The 26,472-nt window shown below is 34.1% G+C and overlaps 1 protein-coding gene and 1 pseudogene across 14 annotated transcripts in view; one reads left to right on the plus strand and one right to left on the minus strand.

The window, feature by feature from the left end:
• Positions 1-26,472, plus strand: part of FUT8 (fucosyltransferase 8) — a 301,256-nt gene that overhangs the window by 160,289 nt on the left and 114,495 nt on the right. The gene's annotated exons all lie outside the window — the stretch shown is intronic.
• Positions 23,296-24,822, minus strand: LOC112657617 (importin subunit alpha-1-like; annotated as a pseudogene).

The following is a 26,472-nucleotide window of genomic DNA, read 5'->3' on the forward strand; positions in this document are numbered from 1 at the left end:
TCAGGAAGAATTTTATATCATTGATTTTATTTATTTATTTATTTTTAAAGATTTTATTTATTCATGAGAGACACAGAGAGGCAGACTATGTATAGGCAGAGGGAGAGGCAGGCTCCCCATGGGGAGCCTGAAAAGGGACTTGATCCCTGAGCCACCCGGGTGCCCCTATATCAATGATTTTAAATCTTGCTTCTTTTCTAATATATGCTTTAAATTTCTAAGCAGTTTTAAATTGCATCCCACAAGTTTTGACAGTGTCCCATTTTAATTGTAATTAAAATAGTTAAAAATTTAAAAATATTTTCAACCTGTCTGGCCCCTTATACAAAATTTGCTGACCAAAAGTTTGTGTGAATGAAGATGTATTCATTTTTAGCTCTTGTCTCTCTTAATCTCTAAATTGCTATGCATATTGCATGTGGGTATTGACATGCTCTGAAAGTAAGACAAAGTCCAATTATTGATATTATTCTTATCTTTTTGCTTATAAATATTTATATACTTTATACCTTTCATTTCTTCTTGTTTTATGCTTTTACTCCATGTTCAGCTATCCCATGTTTTCATCAGTCCGCCTCCTTGAAGCAGCTTAGACTTGGGGCTGAAATGGGACTTATGGGTAAGAGATTGGGTATGTTTAGAAAGGAACAGTCTGGTGAAATGAAAGGAGTGTGAGTTTCTCAGATCTGTATTTGGATCTCAAGTATACTACTTACTAAATGGTCTTTTAAAAGATTACAATCTTTCTGATATTCAGGTTTTTCAGATGTAAAATGGTAATAATAATCTCTATTTTGGAATTTTGTTAAGTTTTAACAAGAGATTTAAAAGCTCATTGAGAAGCCCTCCTTTGTATTAGTAGTTATTCACTAAACAGTAATTTTTCTAATGGTAGTTTATAAACTAGTTTTATACCCTATGGTAGGTAGTTAATAATCTAAAAAGCACATGACCTTATATACTTTTCATGGAATTTAGAATACTTATTTCCTTTGTTTCTAATAGAAAGAATTCTCTTATTTCAGTGGATTAAAATTCAGAAACCTACATATTTTTTAGAGTAACTCTCTACCTTGAGAAAACTTAACTTCTGTGGGCCTGGAATCAAAATTACGAAGAAAGTCAGTTGGGATAGATGATCACATTTGGTAGATCTGTACGTTTTTGCAGAGACAAAAGAGTTATATAATACACTAGGTTGAATAGCATAGAATGGGCTTTATTCCTTATAATTTGGTTTCCTGGCTAAATTTATATTTTTTTTAGCTGGTTGATGCTTTTAGGTATAAGAATTATAATTCCCTATCCTAAGCTTTATTTAAAATATAGGAATTTTAGTTATTATCACTACCCAGAAAGGTCTCTAGGAAAGAATAGATCATTCTTTCAGAGAGATGTCACACAATAAGAATAGTAAAATCTTAACTCGATTGAAAAAATTTAAACTTTCTGTTTGAATTATTTTCCATGTATAAATGCCATAGAGACAAAGTGAATTTGCATTAAATATTTTAAAATGTATGAATATTTGAGTTTAGGAGCTGGATTGAACATTTTTTTTTACATATTACTCTTTATTCTCTTATCCTGATATTATGGAGTTGATAATAGCTCTGAGCACTTCTTGATAATTGAAGCTAATAACTATAGGAAATATGGCTTATAGTGATCAATTTCTGTGCTATCTGATTTAGACGACACATAATCTAGTAGTTTAGAAAACAACTTTTCTGGACTATTTCTCATATTTCTTTTAGGTAGACGTTTATTTCATTATGAAGATGTTTGTTTTTGCAAACTGCAAAATATGAAATATGAATATGAAAATATTCAAAATATGAATTGATATTTCATAATTCATTCAGTTAAAATCATGAAAGAAAATGGTTATTTAGTTCAGAGATCAGTATTCTAGACAAAGCTGTCTGAAGGAAAATAAATATAAAAAGATTATAAAATATTATAGTTAGCCTATGAATTATGATGGATAGAAGGAAGTATAGTTTAAAATACCATACTGTGCTTTTCTTGTTGTTGCTGGTTCAAATAAAATAAGTTTGATTTTAATCCAGTCCTTTTGTTCTTTTAAACTGTATGCAAAAGGTGTTGCTTGGCAGAGATGTTTCACATCTTAATCCTTAAAGAGTCTAATAAGGTTTGGAGAGAAACAGGTTCCCCTAATAAATGCAGAATGCTAAATCTGCAAATAAAGACAAAAGGGACTTTCAGAAGTATAGTTTAATATTACTTCTAATTTGTATTCAATAGCACTTCAAAAATATTATACCACACGATGTGTACAGAAGCTAAGTGACTTAGTCATTTTTCTGCAAGTTAGTTGTAGAAACAGAAATAGAATCTTCCAAGGAATTATGAGGTGGTATTTAATTTTCAGTACACTGAAACACTGTCATTTTTTATACCATTTCAGATTTCTCTTCCTTTAAGTATTTACTCAGGACAGTATGTTTTACTAGCCTATCAATAATGACCAAAATATCCAAATAACATTATAATTACTTCTGTTCATTGTTATATGTTATCTAAGATTCCCATATGCTGATATCAGAAATGGCTAGCTGAATCATTAAATCTTTAAATTATATAGATACACCCATTTAAGCATATAAGGGTGTGTTTAATATTTATTGAACTTAACTATAATAAAAGCTTATAATCTGTACAAATAAATACAAATGGCACATTTGCCACAGAAGTTTGCTATATTCAGTACTTGTAGCATTTTATGTGGGTCATGGATTTGTAGGAAGAAACCATATGCTATAAGATTGGTCAAATAACTTAATCTAATCATATATAAGTTTATTACAAGTGGCCACGTAGAGTAGGAATACATGTAATATGTCTAAATGTAGCTTCTGTTGGCCCTTTAGATTCCCTCATGGCTCTTTAGAGTCCTATAAACTACATGTGTAATTGTCCATATGAGGTATTGTCTATCCAGCTCTAAGGTCATTTGTTGTTATATCTAATCTTTTTATACCTGGAACTAATGTCATCATTTTTTTTTTTTTTTGGAAGAATGTGTGCTAACAGTCAATGCATTTCCATTTAAGGGAATGTATATCAGCTTTGGGATCTATAAGTTCTTGAGCCAGACCTAACACCAAGAAAGCCCTAGAAAGCAAAATTCATTTTAAGATATCCCAATAATCAATATGCCTCTGGCTTCCCAGCATTTTGGAGAGTATATCTTTCCACAGTACTGTTAATGTTACATACTCTACACACAAACACACACACACACACACACACACACACAAGATTAATTGCAAACTAACCTATACCAGTTGATCATTATTTTTATTAGCTATTGGTAGCTTCCCCAGACTAAAGGTTAGCGAGGAAGACAGGCATCCTCCTCCCTCATAATTTTGCTGACATTTAATATTTTACAGTAAAGACAAGGCTCAGATTGAATTCTGCCTGTTGAATATAGAAACATAATAAGCAGCTGCAAAAATAGTCAGTCACATGATCTATTCTGTAACTCTGAAATCCACACTTCTATACTTTTAGGTGTTCTTGCAGTACCTTGTGTAAATGGTTCTCTTAAGGCAGTTGTGGCATTATTTTAACTACTGGATTTGATCAACCTTCTGTTCAGGTATCAAAGGATATCTGAATCAGCTCCTGGACACTATGGTTTTGGAACCTAAGCCTAATGCACTATCCCTCAGGTCATGGACTTTTGTATTTACTAGATTTTTAGTTGTTGACAAAGTGCTTCTATAACAATTCTAGATAGTTCACATTTTCATGTATATTGAATTAATTATAACAATGAAATAATATTTCTAGATTTTTCTTAGCTAATAAACTGCCTTTTATTGGAAATAAAGCTGGCTGAAGAGTTTAATATTACTGTTTCTTTTGGGATATTGTCTCCCCCCCTCCAGATTTATTGAGGTTTTTATGTTATTTACACATAACATTATGTAAGTTTAAGTTGTGCAGTGTGATGATTTGGTGTATATTATGAAATGGTTACCACAGTAAGGTTAGTTACTTAATTATGTGTGTGTGGGTGAGAACTTTTAAGATTTACTGTATTAGTAACTTCCAACTATACAGTACACTAGTATAAGCCATAGTCACCATGCTGTATTAGATCCCCACAACTTATAACTAGAAGTTTGTTCCCTTTGACCACTTTCACCCATTTCCTCTACCCCTCCATTCCCCAACCCCCTGGCTACAGCTAATCTACTCTTTGTTACTAGGAATTCAACTTTTTAAGATTCTAAGTGAGATTATACAGTATTTATCATACTGTAATTTATTTTACTTAGTGTAATGTTCTTAGGGTTCTTCCATGTTATTGCAAATGTCAGGATTTCCATCTCTCTCATGGCTGAATAATATTCAGGTGTGTGTGTATGTGCGTGTGTGTATGTGTGTATACATGCTAAATCATATGGTAGTTCTATTTTTAATTTTTTTGGCAACCTCCATACTGTTTTTCATAGTGGCTGCTGTACTATTTCACATTCCCTCCAATGATGCACAATGGTCCCCTATTCTCCAATACTTCTTATATCTTGTCATTCTAATAATAGCCATTCTAACATATGTGAGGTGATATTTTATTGTGATTTTGATATGCATTTCCATGATTGTGATGTCATGCATCTTTTCATGTACATGTTGGTAATTTGTATGTATTCTTTAAAAAAAATATCTATTTAGTTCTGCCCATTTTTAAACCAGATCATTTTTTTGCTGTATAGTTGTATAAGTTATTTATAGATTTTAGATATTAGTCTTTTATAAGACACATTATTTGTAAATATTTCTCCCATTTGTTAGATTGTTTTTTTATTTCATGGTTATTGCTGTGCAGAGCTTTTTTATTTATTTTAGTTTGATGTAGTCCCATTTATTAATTTTCCTTTTGTTGCTTGTGCTTTTGGCATTATATCCAAAAATTATTGCCAAGACTGACGTAAATGAGCTTTTCCCCTATATTTTCTCCCAAGAAGTTTTATGATTTCAGTTAAGTCTTTAGTCCATTTTGAGTTAATTTTGTTAGTGATGTAAGATAAGGGTCCAATTTCGTACTTTTGCATGTGGTTATCTAGTTTTCCCAGCACCATTTCCTGAAGAGACCATCCTTTCCCCTTTGGGTATTCTTGATGTCTTTGTCAAATATCAGTTGACCATATATGAGGGTTTATTTCTGGACTCTTGGTTCTTTTCAATGGTCGTCTATGTGTCTTTTATGCAAGTAGCATACTGGTTTGATTACTATAGTTTTGTAGATGGTTTGAAATCATAGTGTGCTGCCTCCAACTTTATTCTTCCTTCTTGAGGTAGTTTTGGCTATTCAGCATCTTTTGTGGGTCCATACAAATGTTTTTTCTATTTCTGTGAGAAATGCCATTGGAATTTTGTTGGGGATTGCTTTGAATCTGGAGAATTTAGTACACTTACATTTAGAGTGATTATTGATATTTAAAGAGTTATTTATGCCATCTGATTAACTGTATGGGCCAAAACTTTAAAGAGGAGGAAACTTATTTTATGAGACCAGAATTATCCTGATATTAAAAGAAGGAAAAGACTCTATAAAAAAGAAAACAGAATATCCTCGATGAATATGCTAAAATTCTCAACAATAAAATATAAACAAATTTGAAGGGCTTATTTCCCAATAAAATATTTTATTACTCTTTGAGTATAGATTTAGAACATATATACACTAATACCCACAAATGCATTCACCACATACACCATTTGTTAAGATATTTTGAAGTTTATTACTGTCATTGTAGTACTGTATATAGAGATTGACTATTATTGATCATCCTTTAATGGAAGTTACATTTGGTTTTCATCTTATTTTTGTTTCTTTTCTATTTCCAATAACATTTATATAGAGAGAACCACTGCTTCAGAGCAGATGTCATGCCTACCTAGTCTACTTAATTTAAAGGAAATCAGGTTTGTGGAAATCATATTATGTAAATGATTCTTTTAATGACCACTTATCCAAACTGTGGTATACAATATATATCAGTAGAACACTCCTCTTTAAAGTGATATTCTGTAGTCAGATAAGAAATCTTAAGTTAGATGAGCAATTAATTAGTACTAGTCTAGTAAGTGAAAATAAAGATGTATATGCTACCTAAATTGTATTAACGTTCAAAGATATAACAGACTTAAGTATTTGAAACTTCTGTTGGTTTAAAGAACCAAGCAAATAAAAAATTGCATCATGCTTTCAAAGTTTAAACCCGAAGAGAATGCTGTTTCTGATATATGCTTCTCTATGCATGTATAAATGTGCATATATTTATACTCTCCTCTCTTCCCCTGAGTTTGTCCATTGAGGTTCTGTCCATTATTTAGGGCCTTTGTCCAATAAGCTTCTTCCTAAAGCCTTTTCCCAGTTTCTTTCTTGCATAAAATTGTCTGTTATAGCACTTTTTACCAGGTATTGTATTAAAAATATTAATAGATTTGGGACACCGGGGTGGCTCATTCATTTGGGCATCTGACTCCTGATTTAGGCTCAGGTCGTGATCTCAGAGTCTTGAGATCAAGCCCCTCATTGGGCTTCCATGCAGCAGGAGTCTGCTTTTCCCTCTGCTTCCCACCTCCCACTTGTGCACTTTCTCTCTCTGTCTCTCTCAAATACATGTTAAAAAATATATATGGACTTGTTTTATCTTAACCTCTTTAGTGCTAACCACCTTGAAAGTAGGGCCTATTTCAATCATCTTTGTATCCTCCACAGTATTAAAAACATATTGCTTCCTACAAAGGAAGTTTTGGGTATGTTTTTAGGAATGCATTTATTTAGAGTTTTAATACCAAAAATTTCCAGAGCAATTCATTGTAAAAATATTTCTTTTTTCATCATAACTGATTAATTGGAATAATTTTTATATACTTTTTTTTTGTTGTTATTGAATCCAAACTGCTTCAAGGGAAGGTTCTTGGAATCCATTTAGGAAGCACCCTGACATATTTGGATTGAAAAAAATTATATACATATCTTTATAACAAAGTATAAAAATTGGCAAGAACCAGTGGTAATTATAGGAAGATAGATGTTTAAAAGGCATGCCACACAGATTGATATTGTGCCTCTCTACTCTTTACTGCATTCCATTTCCCCCTCTCTAAATATTCAATCACTAGGAAAAAAGTAGACTAGGGGATATTTCTTTGACTTTAACTGCTAAAGTTATTAATGATGTTTAAAAATTTTGTAAGACCATGATTTGCTCTTATAGTTGATTAATGTTTTTTGTCACTGTATAAATGAGAGACAGGATGGTTTACACGTTATATTTAATGTAAAGGAAAACTTGAAAATAATTTTATACTCTGTATTTGTGTTCTTTATCTGAGCAAATTTTTTTTCTTTTTGATATAAAAAAAAATTGGAAGGATGATGCTGTAATGGTTTATAACTAGACTTCTGATTTCATCGAATCACCCCAAAGCAGTGGTTTTCAAAGTGTGGTTGTCTTTTTTTTAATTTATTTTTTAAAATTCAAGCATAATTAAAATTCAGTTATATTATTTTAAAGTGTATAATATAGTTATTAAACAGTTCTGTACATCACTAATTGTTCTTCAGGATAAGTGTACTCTTAATTGCCTTCACTTATTTCATACACACACACACCCCACCCCTACCACATCTGTCTTGCAAAGTATGGTCATTTGACAGTAGCATGAACATTACCTGAGAACTTCCAAATGCTCAGGCCCCACCCCAAGGCCTGTTGAATCATAAACTCGAGATGTCGCTCAGTAATGTATTTTAACTAATTATCTAGATGGATCTGATGTGTATTTTTAATACATACAGTTAATAAGATGGCATTAGTAAGTCCTTACTAATAATTACTCTCAGTGTAAATGTATTGAATTCTCCAAAAGACAGAGTGACTAGATAGATTAAGAAAACAACAACAACTATGAGACCATTTCAGCTTTGAGGATGCATATAGATACAAACTAGAGGGATAGAAAAAAATTAAGAACCACTGTCCTAATAAGTATAAAAATGTGATATTTAAAGTCCTGAAAAAAATTCATAACGGAAAAAGAAATAGTTAACTACCAGTAAATCATCTTTGGAAGCTTATCGTGACCAGTTATTCTCAGATACCTGGCAGAGGTTACTAATGAGATAAATATTCACATCTTTTTTCTGTTACGTGTAGAACCTCATGTAATATGATAGAAGTGAAGTTTATATTACTTCAGAAGCACCTATTGGGAACCTTCTGTTTATTCATTTTAGGAAGATTGCTGCTTTTGCAAGATTTATATTGAATCATTTATACAGCCAAAGCTTTTATTAACAACAAAAGCCTTGAAAGGAGAATGTGAATAAAATATTACCTTACTTGTTTGTGTCAAAGAATATAAACCAGCATGTGTAAATTTCAGTTTACGTATTCTGGCCTTGTTTTCCTGTTAAAACCTATGGAGATTATTTTTCATAATTATCTATGTGTGATATTGAGTTGGTATATATTATTACTAATAGGTATCAATCATTTTTATCTTTTTTGTTCTACCCATTATTCTTTTCTTGAATGATGCTGTTATTGCCAAATCAACACAGACATATTTATGAATTTTTTGTTTTCTAATGGGACTTTTGTATGTTTACACAAAAATTTGGTTACAGAAAGGAAGGTATTGACATTTGATCAGATTTTTACTTTCTTAATCTTGGGAGGAAGCAGTTTATTTTGTCCATTACATCTGGCTGAGGCTATTGGAATCCCATTGTGATAGCTAAAAGTCATGATGTTGAACTTGTCTTTGAGATATAGGAAATAGAACAATGTACGTGAGTGCACTTTGCTCCACAGAGGCATAGCTTGAAAGGAGCATAAATGTCAGAAGAGTCAGTTTAACCAGAATTTTTTTCTTCCATCTAATTAAAGTAATATTTAAAGTCATGAGTACCCATTTTTGGTTGTATATCCATATTTTATTCATGGTAAGCACATATGATTTCTTTCATTTTAAATTTATGTGTTTTTCCCCTGGAAATTTTATGTTGTTCTGAAATATTTTTATTTAAATGTACTTCATTAGTTTTAGATAGAGTTATAATAATGTTAGTATTTTATGATCTCTGCTTACTTCACTAACCTTTATTCTCAATATTCTTAATTTGGATTCTAAACTGCTTTATTGAGCAATTTATAGTTCTTCAAAAGCACTATGCTTCCTGCCTGTTGTAAGTTTTAGATCTGATTAAAATAGAAGATAAGTAGCATGTTAAGGCAGTTTTATTTATTTATTTTTTATATTATTTTATATTTTTAAAGATTTATTTATTTATTCATGATAGACATAGAGAGAGAGAGGCAGAGACACAGGCAGAGGGAGAAGCAGGCTCCATACCAGGAGCCCGATGCGGGACTCGATCCCGGGACTCCAGGATCGCGCCCTGGGTCAAAGGCAGGCACCAAACCACTGAGCCACCGAGGGATTCTGCCCCCCCCCCCTTTTTTTTTTAGGATTTTGTTTGTTTATTCATAGAGACACAGAGAGAGAGAGAGAGAGGCAGAGGGAGAAATGGGCCCCATACAGGAAGCCCGACAGGTGGGACTCAATCCTGGGTCCCCAGGATCACACCTCAGGTTGCAGGCGGCGCTAAACCGCTGTACCACCAGGGCTGCCCCATTAAGGCAGTTTTAAAAAATATAATGATTTATTATCCAAAGTTTACATTTAAAGTTTCAGAAAATTTTTTCTTATATTTTTGAATAGATTATCAATCACAGATATATATATTTTTTTACTTAGATGGTATTTTGAAAACCTTAGGATATTACACACATTTAAAATATTGTAGCCTAATACATGCATATGTATATGTGACCATACTCCAATTTATTGAGGAAAGAATATCAAAATGGCTGTCAAATAAAAGACTTGTTAATTGGAAATTCATATAAAGGAAATCAGAATACATAAAGAAAATGGGGGTATGGATGCTAATAAAAATGGAGGCTATAAACTTTTTCTTCTCTATTGAGGCTCAAAAATATAGTTGGTTTGTGAATGATATACATTTACCTTCTTCATGAAGGGCCAGGGTAATTCCACCGCATTGATAACATGGGCAGACCTGCCTAAAGTTAAAGGCAGAAGTGATTTTAGGGATCATATAGTTAACTTCGAATCAGTCAACTGCAGTAGTATGAGCAAAGTGACTGTGACCATTCCTCTGACTAGTAAAGACATTAATGTTTACAAAATACAGCAGCAACATCAATTAGTTGAAGGTTATATATAGCTCAAGTGCAATATATCACTTTATAGGAATATCCACTTAAACCTTTAAAAAATTTTTTAAAATGTCTTATTTATTTACTTGACAGAGAGAGAGAAAGAGAGAGGCAAGGGTAGCAGCAGGCAGAGGGAGAGGGAGAACAGGCTCCCCGCTGAGCAGGTTGCTCAATGATGTGGGGCTCAATCCCGGGCCCAGGGTCATGACCTGACCTGAAGGCAGATGCTTAACCTTGACTGAACCACCCAGGTTGCCCCCCCCTTTAAACAGTTATTAACAAATCTCCTTAGCTTGGAAATAAGACACTCTTTTTTTTCTCCATCAGAGAAGACAAATGAAGAATACTTTGCCAAGTGATCTTTAGAATTTGCTAAATCACAGATCTCTGCCCCAAATGATTTCCATCATTTGAGATGTTAAATGTCTTTCTTGATAGATTTTTTATTTAAAGTAAGTTCCATGCCCAGCAGTGGAGCCCAATGAGGGGCTTGAAGTCACAATCCTGAGATCAAGACCTGAGCTGAAATCAAAAGTTGAACACAAGCAACTGAGCCACACAGGTGTCCCTTTTGTGACAGATTCTGTAAACTACGTTCAGGTTCAGTTTCAGGTTTCACATAAATACATTGTAACTTTCAGAATATAAAACAATATACCATTTCCTATAAAAATTACTACCAAAGTTTACTTCTCAAGCAACTGTTAGAATGACAGATTAACCTTTTAAATCAATCTATAATACTAGAGTTTTGAGTCAATTGGCTTAGTCGATGTCAGAGGGCATGATGTTAAGGAAAAGGTCATGAATTGGTCCACACCCCAAACTATTATATTTGTATGGGGAAAAATTCTATTTTGTAGTTAGAGATGGCATTCTTAGGCATTCTTTATCTTACATACATGAAAGTACATATCTTATTGATTCCTTAGTCCCTCTTTGAACAGTACTCATTTGAGAAGTGGGATAAATTTTGTAGGAAATAAAAGAAGTTACTCAAAACATATTGTTCCGTGGTCTTAGTTTATCATCTGTTTCTATGTAGCAGATTATTGCCTTAGAATTATTTTGGAGTATTTAATGACATGACGTCTGGCTGCCCCCAGAGAAAGGGATTCAAAAAAGTCAGAAGTTGCAATGTCTTATAAGACCTAGCAATCAAAGTTATGCTTCATCATTGGCAACATCATATTTGTTATTACATAGGTCATCTCTAGTCACTGTGGGAGATGACTACATGAGAGAGTGCATACCAGGAGGTGGGAATCTATCTGGGCCATTTTGTAGGCTAGCTGCTGTACCTAGTACAATAAATTACTTACATGTTCATAGGATTTGATAACTGTAAAGGATTTTAAGTGTTACCTCTATTAATTCTCTCATTTTTAATGCCAAAAGAATGGAATATTAGATGGCTTATTGAGTATTTCCCCTAAGATGTTATGGCTAATTCATGGCACAGCTTAGACTAGAATAAGCCTCTGAACTTTAGGAAAACTTTGTTCTTTTGGACCTTATAATGTCACCATTGATTCTACTAGCATATTATGGTTTGGGAATGTATGTAAACTAAATATTTAATTGTTCTAATAGATACTTTTAATTGTTTATACATTTATTGGTTAATTCATTTATAAATACTTTTATTTGTCTTCCAACTCATCTCTTAGGATATTCTCTCTTTCACTGTCTCCCCCACTCCCTCCTTCTCCTGGTCTCTCAATTTTATGGTTCTCTACCCTGAATAAGATTGATTTGAAATGATAGCCAGGGTAAAAGTTCTGGCTATATGTAATGTGAGGTAATAGGAAATAACATTAACATATAAATATGGATATTTTTGTAAAAATATGGATGTTTTTAAGCTGTTCCTCTTTTTTTTTTTTTTTAATTTTTTTATTTATTTATGATAGTCACAGAGAGAGAGAGAGAGAGAGGCGCAGAGACACAGGCAGAGGGAGAAGCAGGCTCCATGCACCGGGAGCCCGATGTGGGATTCGATCCCGGGTCTCCAGGATCACGCCCTGGGCCAAAGGCAGGCGCCAAACCTCTGCGCCACCCAGGGATCCCTAAGCTGTTCCTCTTTTGATACATGTATAGATTACTTGTATTTTTATTATGATTTTAGACAAGGAACAAAAAAAAGTATAATTTTTCTTACATTGTTACAAAGAGTGAAGATAGAGGAGTGGCATGTCTAGTTACTAGTTTCCTTCAGAGATAATGGGGGCTGGCAGAACTCATCATATGGAAGTCAGGTTGCCTTGCCTTAGATACTTACTCTGTAGTACTTGGAAACATAGTTACTGAAATAGTAAATAAAGTAGAAATAGCAGAAAAAACAATAGATAAATTTAAATTATTAACATTGAAGAAACACTTGATATAATCACAGAGAATACAGGTGAAAAAGTGGGAAATAAAAGCACAGAGAATAAATTAGATACAGAGAACCAGCAGAGATCCAGAATTAAGATAATTGCATGATGTAGAGAGTGGAAAATGTGAAAGAGAAAAATTATTCAAAGATATAATAAAGTTTTCTTTGAAAAGAATAAACAATCATCAGGTCAAAATAATATTTTGGGTCCTAGAGATTTTGATTGCTTGACACATCTAGGTTAAATGATAGAATTAAAGGGTGTTTGGGTGGCTCAGTTAGTTAAGCATCTGTCTTTGGCTCAGGTCATGATCCTTGATTCCTGGGATTGATCAGAGCTGCACATCAGGCTCCCTGCTTAGCAGGGAGCCTGCTTCTCCCCCCTCTACTTGTGCTCTCTCTTGCTCTCTCTCTCTCAAATAAAAATATTTAAAAAAAAAAAGAATTTTGCTATTTTTCCAGGTATGCAAAAAAGAAGAACATATAATTTCAAAGGGAGGAAAATCAAGCTTTTAGTAAATGTCTTCCCAGGAGCAGTCAGTGCTGAAAGCCATTTTCGCAATCTCTGTACACTTCTGAAGTAAAAAAGCCATTGAGGAATGTTATGCCTAGCTAAGATACCATTCAAGTATAAATTTAGTACAGTTATTCCCAAATACCCATGAGTACTCTTAAGAAAATATCACTTAATTATGAAATCCAACCAATTAAAAGATACAACAAATTGATAACAAAATTGGCAGTGAGCCATCTAAAATGAAATACTAGACATTTATGCAATTTATGATTATGGAATATATTTGTTACAAAGTTGGACAGCGTGAATAATAGCATGCCCACAAAATTTAGAGTTGCAAATGTGAATATTCTTATGTTTCAGTTAATAAACATCTGGAATTAAAAATATAATTTTAAGGATGCCTGGTTGGCCAGTGGTTGAATGTCTGCATTTGGCTCAGGCATGATCCTGGAGACCCAGGATCGAGTCCCACATTGGGCTTCCTACATGGATCCTGCTTCTCCCTCTGCCTATGTCCCTGCTTCTCTCTCTCTCTGTCTTTCATAAATAAAATCTTTAAAAAATGTAATTTTAAATATATGACTATTGCAATTTTTTAACCTTAATATTTTAGAAAATATCAATTTGAAATTGTGGAGTTCATGTATTTTCATTGAGGTTGTGCTTGTAATAAATTAAAGTAAAATTAGGTGTACTATATTTAAAAAACACAAACAGTATCCATTGGATACAATTTATATATAAACTTTATTTCTGCATATGCACTGAAGTAGCTAGAGTTATGTTAATGTAAATGATAGCTATTTTTGTGTAGTGGTATTTGAGGGTTTTTTCTATAGTAAAAATCCCTATTAAAGGGATTAAAAATCCCTCTCAAGTAGTAAGTCCTAACTTGCACAAAAATTAGTAAAATATTTATAAGTTTTAGGAGAAGTTATTTACTATAAAATATAATATTCATGTATTCAGGAAAAAATTATGACGCTTACACAAGAAAAAAGAAAATGAGGCCCAGAAATGACATGTTTCTTTGTCTACTGTTCTTTTTACTCTCTTACATGAATAATAACATGGAATTAAGATGTTTCCAGGGCAGTGGTAGAGACAGCCACAGTGTGTTACAAAGAAAAAAATAATAGGCTCCATATTATATATGTATGTATATAATAGGCTAAAAATCTTTAGTAAGGTAAACTTACCTACTTAGTACATGTAATATTTTGTGAATAAAATTATACTGTTAAGGTTAACATTTAGAAAATTTTACAAAGTGGGCATAAAAGATGGTAGCATGGTCTTAACACTGAGCCTCCATGGTTTCTTGGACTTAAAATAACTATTCAAATGGTATAAAAGGGGATACGGGGCAAATAATATCCCCACACTAACCCATTCTTCAACCCTTCATTTCCTCTTCCCATAAGATCTCTTCCATCATGATCTTGTGCATCCTTTCAGAGATATCCTCCCTATCTGTGAGGAAAGAAATATATGACCATACCAGTGGATCACCTCACATATTGGCATGGTCTCCTAGCTCTTTGTTCAGTGTTTGAGAGCTCTGCCTACTTGTTTTGTTCCTGTAAATTCATTTTTTTGGTCTTTATAACTGTACAAAAATAAGAATCATGTGTTGAGGGACACCTGCGTGGCTCAGGGGTTGAGCATCTGCCTTCAGCTTAGGGCATGATCCCGGGATCCAGGATCGAGTCCAGCGTCAGGTCCTTGCATGGAGCCTGCTTTTCCCTGTGTCTGTGTCTCTGCCTCTTTCCCTCCGTCTCTCATGAATAAATAAATAAATCTTTTAAAAAAAAAAAATCACTTGTTGATCATGAGGTTATGGGCAGAAAATTTAATAGCCACTTGAAAAACATTGGTGTGTCTGGTGGCTCAGTAAGTTAAGCAGCTGACTTCAGCTCAGGTCATGATCTAAGGATTCTGGGATCAAATCCCGCATGACACTCAAAGTTGGGAGTCTGCTTCTCCCTCTCCATCTGCCCCATCCCCCCGCTTGTGTGCTCTCTCCCTCCCTCTCTCTCTGTTTCTGTCTCTCTCAAATAAATAAAACCTTTTTTTAAAAACCTGTGAAAAACATTAAGTCTTTATAATTGGAAATGACTTTGCAATGAATATGTTTTCAAACCAGTATAACCAGTTCATTTGTCACATGATATAAGAAGAGATAGGAAAGTAGAGATTATGCTTTTGTTGAAAGCTGAACGTCTCCACATAACTTGCAGAATTGTTTTTATATCTTTGCATCATGGGGCCAAAGAATAGGTACTATGGGGAAAATCCTTTGGGAGGTCTCTTTCTCTTTCTTCCCTCTTTAGCAAACATTGGGGAATAATAATAACGGAAAAGTTTTGTTGCCTAGATGGCAGCGTGCTGGAACCTAATGTGTCATTCATTCATTTCCTGGAAATGGATTAGTGTCTAAAAGATACTTAAGCATGTGGGAAAACTAGTTATTTTGTGAAGTAGGAACACAGTAAAAACCTGTGATTCTTAACTCCAGACAAAAAGTTTCAAGACACTGCCAGGGTTCAGTACCTCAGTAAAATCCTACTTAAAACATTGTTTCAACAATCTCCTGGTATTTGTTGAAAATAGCTTTCATGCTTCAGGCTGCAATTATATGCCTGAGGGCACATGATAGTAATGTTCTTTCACCTCCTTCTGCCACTCCATCTGTCTTGATAAAAATCTCTGTGGGGAGAAGAGGTGATGTTAGTGTTATATTTTGAGGAATTTTACACATTCATCATTTCATTGTAGAGGAAAAACAAACAAAAGCATTTCAGTATTTACTTGGGAAAATGTTGTATCCTAAAATTTGAGTTATTTTACCTATATTTTGTTAAAACACACACATATATAACAGTGCTGTGCAATGATGGTAGGAAATAGTAAGTACTTTGTTGATACTTTGGAAACAAAGCTCAGTCTTTTGAGGGAAATGCTTCTTCGTGAATTGTTATGTGAATACATTTGTTACTTCAATAAATATGGAATGAGTGGTTTTTAAATTTCCCATTTCAATATAAAGAAACTCAAATTTACTTTTGAACTTGCTTTTAACAGTCTATGTGGTTTTCATTTGGCCTGTCATTTGTTACTATTTTCAATGAAAAGCAAAAAACAAAAATTAAAAAAAACAAACAAACTGATATTTAGTTCAGGATTAGATTTAAGTATTGAAGAACATGAATGGGACATGAAATTCTACTTCTGAGAGCTTATAATGCATTCTGCCTTTAAACTTGAACTTCCTTATTCGGACAACTGTGTTCTACTTCAGTCAGACAGCAAGATGATATATAAGTAAAATCCATGTTTTTCTTTGAAAGGATTAACCCTCAGTTGTTGATAATGCTTACTTACCTCACTGGGATTTTATATAGCTTAATTAACATTGGCAAAGCAGCTTGATACGATTGGATTAAATGAAGTTAAGTTATTAAAGGTTAGATAGTGCTATTATGATTGTGGTTTTACAAACCAATGATCATTTTTTCATTTGTGACTTGAGGGAAGGCTGAGGAGAATATTTTGGTCTTAATCTGTAAGATAGTGTAGTTTGAGGCTAGAGGGCTTTTTGAAGTGGGTCTCATCTTTAATATCTCAGCTAAAAATTAGTAGTCTTTCCCTTAAACAATTCTAGTACATTAACCAAAGGAAATGTGCACTGTTCAAGTTGGCTTTGAGGGGGGGCATGTGAGAGAGAGAGAGAGAGAGAGAGAGAGAGAGAGAATCTAGTAGCAGTTTGCTTTACTGATATGGTTAACACTGCAGGAAAGTCACAGATTGATTATAACAATTCTTTGCATGATTCGGTTGTGACTACAAGGATATAGAATTGAGATGCCTGGGTGGCTCAGTGGTTAAGTGTCTGCTGTCAGCTCAGGGCATGATCCTGGATCGAGTCCCACATCAGGCTCTCTGCATGGAGCCTGCTTCTCCCTCCGCCTGTATCCCTGCCCCTTTCTCTTTCTCTCTCTCTCTCTCTCTCTCTCTCTCTCTGTCTCTCATGAATAAATAAAAAAAATATTTTTCAAAAGGGTATAAAATTTATTACAAATTAATAAAATTTTAACTGGAAATAAAAGGTCATTGCTTCTAGATATTACCTCCTAGTTCTTGAGGAAGTTTCTAATTGTTTGTTAACACAGGGATTAATTATGAAGGTGTTTCTGCATCCTTGTGCACTTGCAGCCATATGTGCAGTTGGTTTTTTGACAGCTCCATTTTTAAAACAGGCATTGAATGCCTATGGATATATATGAAGAATTTTTACTTTAGTTTTATGTCATAATCATTTCCCTGCTTGAAAGTAGTTCACAAAAAATGATTGTGAGTGTGACTTGAAATACAAGTTTACATTTGTAATTCATGGACAAAAGCATGAGGGTTTGGTGGAGGGAGGTTTGGTGGAGGGAGAGGGAGTGACCTATGACCTATTCCCCTCCCCCCCTTTATTCAAGTATTGGCTTTTTCTAGGGGATGTAATTGTGTTCTCTTAGAGAATGAAATAAGTGGTGAGGTCTTCCTTAATTATAAAGATTATAATTAAAATATTCCTCTCTTTTACTTGTTAGGAAACTATCTCTAGTCATTCTTAAATGCATCAGTCATTTGATAGGCATTTCCTGAGCACTTACTACGTGCCAGCACTTGGGCTAGGGCATGCCATGTTCATAGAATTGAATAAGACAAAGTAGCTGCTCTCTAAGTGAGGATTATTGTTTGGGGATATATTGAGTGTTTTGTCCTTCCTCCCTTCCTTCTTTTCTCCCTTCCTTCGTGCCCTTTCTTTCCTTTTATTTTCAAGTAACAGATTAAATTTACAGTTATATTACCTTTCACATGATGCTGTAGCATATCTTCATTAAGTCTTCCAGAAGTTCCTTAGCAATGATAAGGTGGTTATTCTTTATAAAGTGCTTTTTGTTTTTCAAATGCAAGTCAATTATGTTCCACAAATTATATTTCTTTTTATTTAACTGAATAGGAATAATGAGAAATCAAAAAAACTAAAATTTCCATTGAGTAGTTTTAGGATACCTTTTTTGCTCTTAAAAGTAAATATTCACTGTTATACCTGGTGAGGTTTTTCTACCAATACTTTTTTCTCCCTTCAAGTGGGTAGGCTTCCCTTTTGTCCATTTTCCCTGTCTTATTGGCAGTTACCAAATAGGTTCTAGTGCTGAGACTTTTTATCTACCTTACTACTCAGAAGATGTTTGGCTCACTTCATTGCTCTTAGTTGAATTCCAAGTAGGTCAGGCATTATGTACTACCAGTATATGGTATAATTGATTTTAAAATATGATATTAACCTATGCCTTTTTTTAAAAGCATTCTTTCATGTTAGATTCAGAATCGATTTAAAATCTGGCTAATCATCATAATTACCAGATGTATTATTATTATTGTCATCATGATTATTATTATATTTCTGTACCATTTTAAAGGATTAATATTGTTTGTGAAGAGGAAAGAACCAGGGATGCCTGGGTGGCTCAACAGTTGAACGCCTGCCTTCGGTCCAGGGTATGATCCTGGAGTCCCAGGATCGAGTCCCACATCGGGCTCCCTGCATGGAGCCTGCTTCTGCCTCTGCCTGTTTCTCTGCCTCTCTCTCTGTGTCTCTTATGAATAAATAAAATCTCTAAAAAAAAAAAAAAAAGAAAGAAAAGAAAAGAAAGAGAGAAAGAGAAAAGAACCTGATTGCCCTCTCCTTTCCTATTCATTATTGTTATTGTTTTTTATAAGATTCATCAACTATTTCTTAAAGGCAGTATCTTTGATTCACTTAGGAATCCCAGTTCTCTAAATTGATGAGAGAGGTAATCTCCTGAAGTCTCAGTTCTTTCCTTTTACTTCTTAAACAGTATTTCTCTTCACATCTATTATCTTTTATGATTTTACTCTGGATTTGTTATGGAAGTAGAGGAGCAGAAAGAGATTCTTTTCCCCAGATTCTATCTAGTAGTATGCCATCAAACTCCTCAGCATCTCCTGCCATAATTACTGCTCTCTTAGTTCTAACTATCACTGCTATAGTGATTGGTCTGCATCCCTCCCTGTCTTCTATTCCCTGTAATACAGCTGATGTGAATGCTCTTGACAATATTATCTTGCCACAACTTGTTTAAAACCCTTTAGTGGCATACAATCATAAACATTTAACCTCCTTTGGATGGCATAAGAGGTCTTTATGATCTGGCTCTTACCTATCTTTTTTGCTTTCATTTTCCACTATGTCCACTATCAAATCAGTAGTACTGAGCTGCTGTTATTCCATTTTATACCACCAGTCCTTTGCATGTGTTGTTGTTTCTACCTATAGAATGCTTTCCATTCCTTTGGCCTAGTTCTAGTTTATCCTTTAAAATATAACTCATGCATTATCCTTTCTGTAAAGCCACCTTTGCCTCTCCTCAATCTGTATAGTAACTCCATAGTCTAATCACTTTCTCCTCTCTGCTACCTAGACACAAATTTGTGTTGCACTTTTCACCCTGGCCTTTCCCTACTAGACAGCTTTTTAAAGATAGGATAAGTGTCGGATACATGTTTTACCTATCATGTATCCCCTGGTATTTGTCCTACTGTCAGGTACAATTTTAAGCCATAGTAAATATTCAATAAAATTGAATTGGATTGAAGACCAAATACATAAAGTGATTAAAGTACTCTAAAGCATTCTGAGGCCCGATTAAGGCTAAGTCAGTGAAGACCACCTGTAGATTATGTCAAAAAGTGGAGCGATTGCCTTAAATGAATGGAATGTTCTGTCTGGGATTCCAGAATCTTCATAGTCCCAGATGTAATATAAATGACCCCTTTTAGGAAAGGGTACATTCTTGTAAATATTAATATTTATTAAATCAGAACTGCACAAGGCTGTGAGACCGTGTCTCCAAAGAGTAAATTCTGTGTATATTCTTTTGGTAGTTTCTTTCCCATTGTATTCACATATGATGGATCCAGTATAGTTTCTTACAACTAGTTCAGGCAATTGATCAGTCCTTCCAGGCTTCAATACTATTTATCATCCCCACCATAATACCATAGGATTTCCAAGCTAATCTTACATTGCTTGTTGATCTTTACCATGTATTTTTCTTGATTTACTTGAATCACTGTAAAATAGTCACCTGGACTGCACTCCTTTTATGAGTCTTTATGTGCCAATGCACATATAGATGCCTTATATTTACTTTTTCCAAGTGAAAAAGAAGAGTAAGGAAAATATCCACTACTTTAAATAAAGAATAATATAACAACTAAAATAAATAAATTTTGAGGTTAGGTGAGGAATCTACTACTTTTATTTTGAAAGAGGGATAATTATTCCTTTAGCAAACAAGATTTTTTTGCTTTTGAAATGTTCAAAGTTTTATCATAGCACTGTAGATTCTGTATTTCACAAAGTAAAGATACAGACTAAACTTGTCTGCTTAATATCTATGTAAAGATAATTTTTGATTTTATAAAAAATTAAAATAGTTGTGAGATGATATGCTTTTCTGAAATGCACTTTTCTAATGAACCTTACACTGCCAATTTGACTAAGAAATCTCTATTATAAGTACAGAGAGGTACCTGGGTGGCTTGTGTTGCCTGCCGCTTACCCCCTACATCAGTCTCATGCTTAGCTCAGAGTCGGCCTTTCCCTCTCTCCACCTCCTCACTCTTGCTCTCTCATTCTTTCTCTCTCTCAAATAATTGAAATCTTTTTAAAAAAAGTAATTAAAAAATTAAGTGAAAAATTGCTTTTAAATGTGAATTTTTAAAATACAAATTAGAATATCTAATCTTTGTTATTTATTAATCCTTAAATCTGTCACTAAGGGTCAGAGTATCATTAACATGAATGGATATAATAAACTACAATTTCATTAGCCACATTTCAAAAGTATTTAAATACGGACTTATCTTGAACTGTCTTGTGTCTATTTGACTATTTTAATATGAACTCAAAGTATTAGATTTTCTTTTTTGAGGTGAAATGATAGGGGAAACTTGTTTGCAGGGTTCATTTCTTCCTAAAAATAAAGTGTCATTTTCTTTTTCTCATTTCCATGATATTCTTCAGTCTGGTTAGTAGTAGTTTCAAACCAGTTACCTGATTTTGAGAAGAAAGGTCACTTTGCATTAAGTAGAATTTGACATATATTCTTTATCAAAGAACTTGGTGAGAGTCATCTGTTTATTTTTCACGGCATTTTCTTCTATCATTTATACTCTAAAACATTACTGCTGGGACTGATAATTATTCTGTGTTTCTTAAAGTATGAACATAAATCATATTATCTGGGCTAGAAAAAACAGACTTGTAACAATGGAAATGAAGTTTATAAATGACCTGACAAACTGGTGATCTGGAATCTAAAACCTTTCCAGTCAAATTGAAATTAATTTTTGGTCCCTTTAGATTCTGTTGGGATTTTTTTTATTATATTTTTAATTTTAGGAATGATTTTTTTAACCAGGTTAAATAAATGTACTCAGAAATGACCACATGCACATATGTATGCAAAATGGAAAGTTATAATTTTGATATGTTATGATTTCAACTGCAGATCTTCTATAATAAAAACCACATTTTTTACTTGGATGTGAGTATGCATAATTTGAAGATTAAATGTACTTATTAATCATTGCTTTGACAGCAGCAGTGTTCAGTTAAAATTCTTGATATTGTCATATAATTTATATAGTATTCTTTCAAATGCTGTTAATTCATTTATAGCAGTTACCAAGACTTTTGTTCTGGAGAAGGATTATCTTTCTTTCTTATATGATAAGCTATTTTAATGTTACTGAAATTTTTTAAAGCCATCCTTCTTTCATGTTCCTTCAAATATTCTTAGCAGACTATGATGTGAGTGTGCAGAATAACTAGGGAAGTTACTATTTATTATTTTGATAGTTTTCAGCTAACATCTCCAAGATGCCATAAGAAACAGATAGAAACTACATAATTCTTTGATGACCCAAGAGATTCTTTTGTTAAAAAAAGATAGTAGCTTAATATTAGTGATTATTTTCTCTCAGAGGACTTACTATATTCTAGTATATTGAGTTTTCTAAGCATGGTCCTATGTAAACACTTATTTGAATATAGACCAGTCAGCTCAGTAGCATAATTCATAAGAAGAAGGTGTAATCATATTCTTTATAATCTTTATAAAATTTTAGGGATGTACCGTAAAGTTATTCCACAGTGTTCTGTGCTGTTCAACAATAGAACACAGTACAAATGTTAATAGGTAACATTTATTGAGCCTCTACTATTTTGGAGCAGTTAGTCCTCAAAATGAGTCTTTGTGTACTGTTGTTTTTCTTTCTTTTTTCTCTTTTTTACAGCCTTTACTTTGAGACATGATGGAAAAATCTTTCAGGTACACATGGAAAAGTAAGATATGATCACAGTTTGTGTTACTATTGTTATTGTCATAGTACAGATAAGGAAACAGGAGCTTAGGCTAAATAACTTCAGAGTCACACAGCTAGTAGGACCCTGATCAAGATCTGTCTTACTCTAAAACCACTGTAGTGTACCTAACCAGCGGTTAAAAAGGCACTGATTTGAATGATCTTTACAGTGATAGTAATGATTAATCATCTAATTTATCCATACTTACTAGAATGATGTATATCCCAGAGTATGGCTTGGGTAAAGGGCATAGTGTAACATTTCTTTGGTGGCCCGGAAACTCTTTCCACCTATCTTAAAACAGCTGAGGATATTTGGCTCCATACTGACCAATATGGATAACTCAATCAGGGTAACATTGAGTCAGATATTTATTTATTTATTTATTTATTTATTTATTTATTTATCTATCTATCTATCTATTTATTTATTTATTTTAAGGGTGGAATTTAATCTTTATTTACAGGACACTGTAAGATAGGAGATTCCACATAGAAATAAGAAGCCCACTGAAAGGAGCTTCATACAGTTTGTACAGTTCGGAACTGGTTAAGTATAGGTTCGTTGTAAAAAGTGCTACAATAACAAAACACATTTAAAAAGAGTTCTTAGTAGAGAAACTGTTAAGACAAACTTCTACCAGAGTACACAACAAACAACTTTCTGTCTCAGCTGTACAATCTAAAAGTTAAAGGTACCAGGAGTGCCATCCTGAACTTGGAATGTATAGCCTTCAGAGGTAGTTTCAGGCACACACTCTGATCTTCCTCTTCTGCTACAGAGAAATACTTCTGAATCAAGTTTAATGAAGCTTTGTTACACAGACTCATTTTCATGGTTTTGTAGAGCTTCAATTTTGTCTAAACCCCCACATTCTTCAGTCATTTACTAAGTTTCTCAGTTTCACTTAGTTTCTCAGTAGCCTGAAAGATGTTTAAAATGGCATCCAGAATAACCAGAATAATTTTGGTATCTTTTGCAGCTAAGAGGTTCATCAATGTTTCTATTATGCCACAATGAACAAGGTATACAATCTGTTCAACTGTTCCACCACTTGTATCGTTGGTCACAGCCCATATAGCTTCCTTTTGTGTCTTAAAGTCTGCCTTAGAGAGAACACTAACGAGGAATGGAACTAATCCATGATTCACAACTTGCTGTATCTGGTCCTGGTGACCAGCTGTGATGTTTGATATTGTCCATGTAGCTTCCTTCTGAATATTAGTTTTGGGGTTCATTAGCAGGCTGGGAAAGACAGCAAGTGCTCCTGCATCTATTACAGTCTGAGTCTGTTCATGTGTCCCAGTGACAATATTTCCTATAGCTCTTAGCGCAGGAGTCACAATGGGTAATTCAGTAGCTCCTAGAAGCTTCACAAGTTGGGGCACAATTCCTGTTTTCACAACCATTTCAATCCGTTCATTTGGACCATCAGTAAGGTAGGAAATGTCCCAGCAGGTATCTGCTAATACTTCTGAATCATCATGTTGTAGGAGACGAACTAAGGTAGGAAGAATCTGCTCAACAGCATCTAACGGGGGTGCAGGATTCTTGTTGCAACAAAGATCTGAGAGTGTCCAAGTAAGGTTATGTAAGTAGCCACATGCTAAAGATGATATATCAGGAACTGCAAGGAGAGCCAACAGTGGGTCAGCTGCACCATACTTGATAACCAAGTCTGGAAAAACTGAACAATCACCTGCAATGTTTCCTAGAGCCCATACAGCTGTTCACTGATGTTAGTGAGGGCCCAAGCAGATTCAAACTGAATAGGACTACAATCAGTTCTACCCAAGGAGGCCACAAATTTTGGAATCAAACCAGCCCGGATTATGTTGTCTATGAGGGGCTGTTTTTCGCTAGAAAGTAGTTTCCTAGCAGCTTGAGTAGCCTGGAGCTGGCTTTCCAAATTGTTGCTATTTATGCCTTTGACAATGTCATCAACAGACCAATTTGCAGTGCCCTGGTTGTTGCGGTTTTCTTGCAGTGGAGAGGTAGCATCATCAGGAAATGAGCTTACATTTCTCATTCTCAGCATCTGGTCATCCTTCTTAGCTTTCCTCAGCTCCACATTAACTTCTATTCGGTGCCGCCTCATTTCTGTACTGTTTTTCCCCTTGTTCTTGAATCTGTTAAGGTGGGCAGCTGGTAAATTAGCATTCTCGTTGGTGGACATCATTATGAGACAAAGGGAGAAAGCTCCACAGCCGGCTCAGGCTTCCACAGGAGGCAGTGCGCGTAGGCTGTGGGTCAGCTGCCCTCAAAACATGCACCACGGATCAGCCCAAAGATGGTGTCCGAGTTAAATATTTACAACTCATGCTACCTTATAGTAAATTTATTCTTAATAGGTTTTATTTTATTCTGTTGACTACCAGGAAGGATAATAAAGGCCTGAACTCCCAATTCTGGCTGCACCACATATTAGCTTTGGAACTTTGAACAAAGTTGCTTAACCTTTCTAAACTTCATTTCCTCGTCTATAAGAATAAATTCCTTTTTCATGATTATTATGAGTTGTAAATGAAATAGTTCTCTTAAAGGCTAAACACAGTGTCTTGAAGATAATGGGAGTAGCATATATTACAATAGCTGTTATAACTATATTGCCATTTTCATTATTCATGTTAGAACAAACAAGAGTGGGGGTTGATTGATTGGTTGATTTGAGAGAGAGAGAGAGAGAGAGAGAGTGTGAGAGAGCATGACCAGGGGAGGAGCAGAGGCAGAGGGAGAAGCAGGCTCCCCACCAAGCAGGGAACCCAATGCAGGGCTCAGTCCTGGGACTCCAGAATCATTACCTGAGCTGAAGGCAGATGCTTAACTGACTGAGCCACTGAGGTGCCTGGGAATAAATTTTCTAAAAATTTGCTTGCAAACTTGAGCACTTTAGAAATAAATAAGCAGCTTGGTGATAAGCATTCAGACAAACTAATGTGCCCTACCCTTGTATGAGAAACATTATAGTCGTAGCAATCTGCCAATTTAATTTGAGTTCTATTACGAATATAAGTATACATGTTTCTACTTTTAGATATGTCTGTGTACATATATATATATGTACTTTTGGGAGAAAAGAATATGTGTATGCATCTATTAAATCTAGACTAATTTAGCTTTTAGTGTTTTTGTTTGGTAGAAGTCTTACCCTCATTTCTTAGTTTATTGTTGTCATTGAAATGTGGAAGAAAATAATGTTAGGTTTCCATAATAGTACACTTACTTATTTCAAAAACTAAACTATTGTTTGCAATTTTTTACAAGCCTCTGAACATAAAACTTAATTTTTGCTTGAGCTGTTTTTCACCTTGTAAATGAGAAATAAGCAAAAACAATCATCAGCACTAGTAAACAGAAAACATGATTTTCAGAATATGCTGCCCACTCTAATATCAGGCATATAAATAAGGTAATCATTTTTATAAAAAGAAATTGGATGGAGGAAGAGAGGGGAAAAGAAAACCTAAATTCATCGAGAATGCTTGCAGTTTCCTCCTTTCCATGCATACTTTTAACAGCATTTCTTGTAAGCATTTTTTAAAAAATGAAGGTGTACCTGAAAGGAGACAAAAAAAAAAAATACCCTTTTAGAAATTTATTTTCCAAAACTGTCATTTTAATTACTTTAATATATTCCCAGTTTGCTTATGAGTATTTTCTGAAATTTTCTAAATTCTTACTCATGCTAGGGAATGGCTGGTATAGGCAAGCTACTCAAGTTTGGACCTATGTCATATAAAGGCCTGATCTACCACCTTGAAGGAAGTCTATGCTTAGAAGAATTTGAGGATATATTGCTGGGCTAGACATCCAGAGATACTCTGTG

The sequence above is a fragment of the Canis lupus genome, chromosome 8 (assembly GCF_003254725.2).
Source record: "Canis lupus dingo isolate Sandy chromosome 8, ASM325472v2, whole genome shotgun sequence".
NCBI classification, from domain to species: Eukaryota; Metazoa; Chordata; class Mammalia; order Carnivora; family Canidae; genus Canis; species Canis lupus.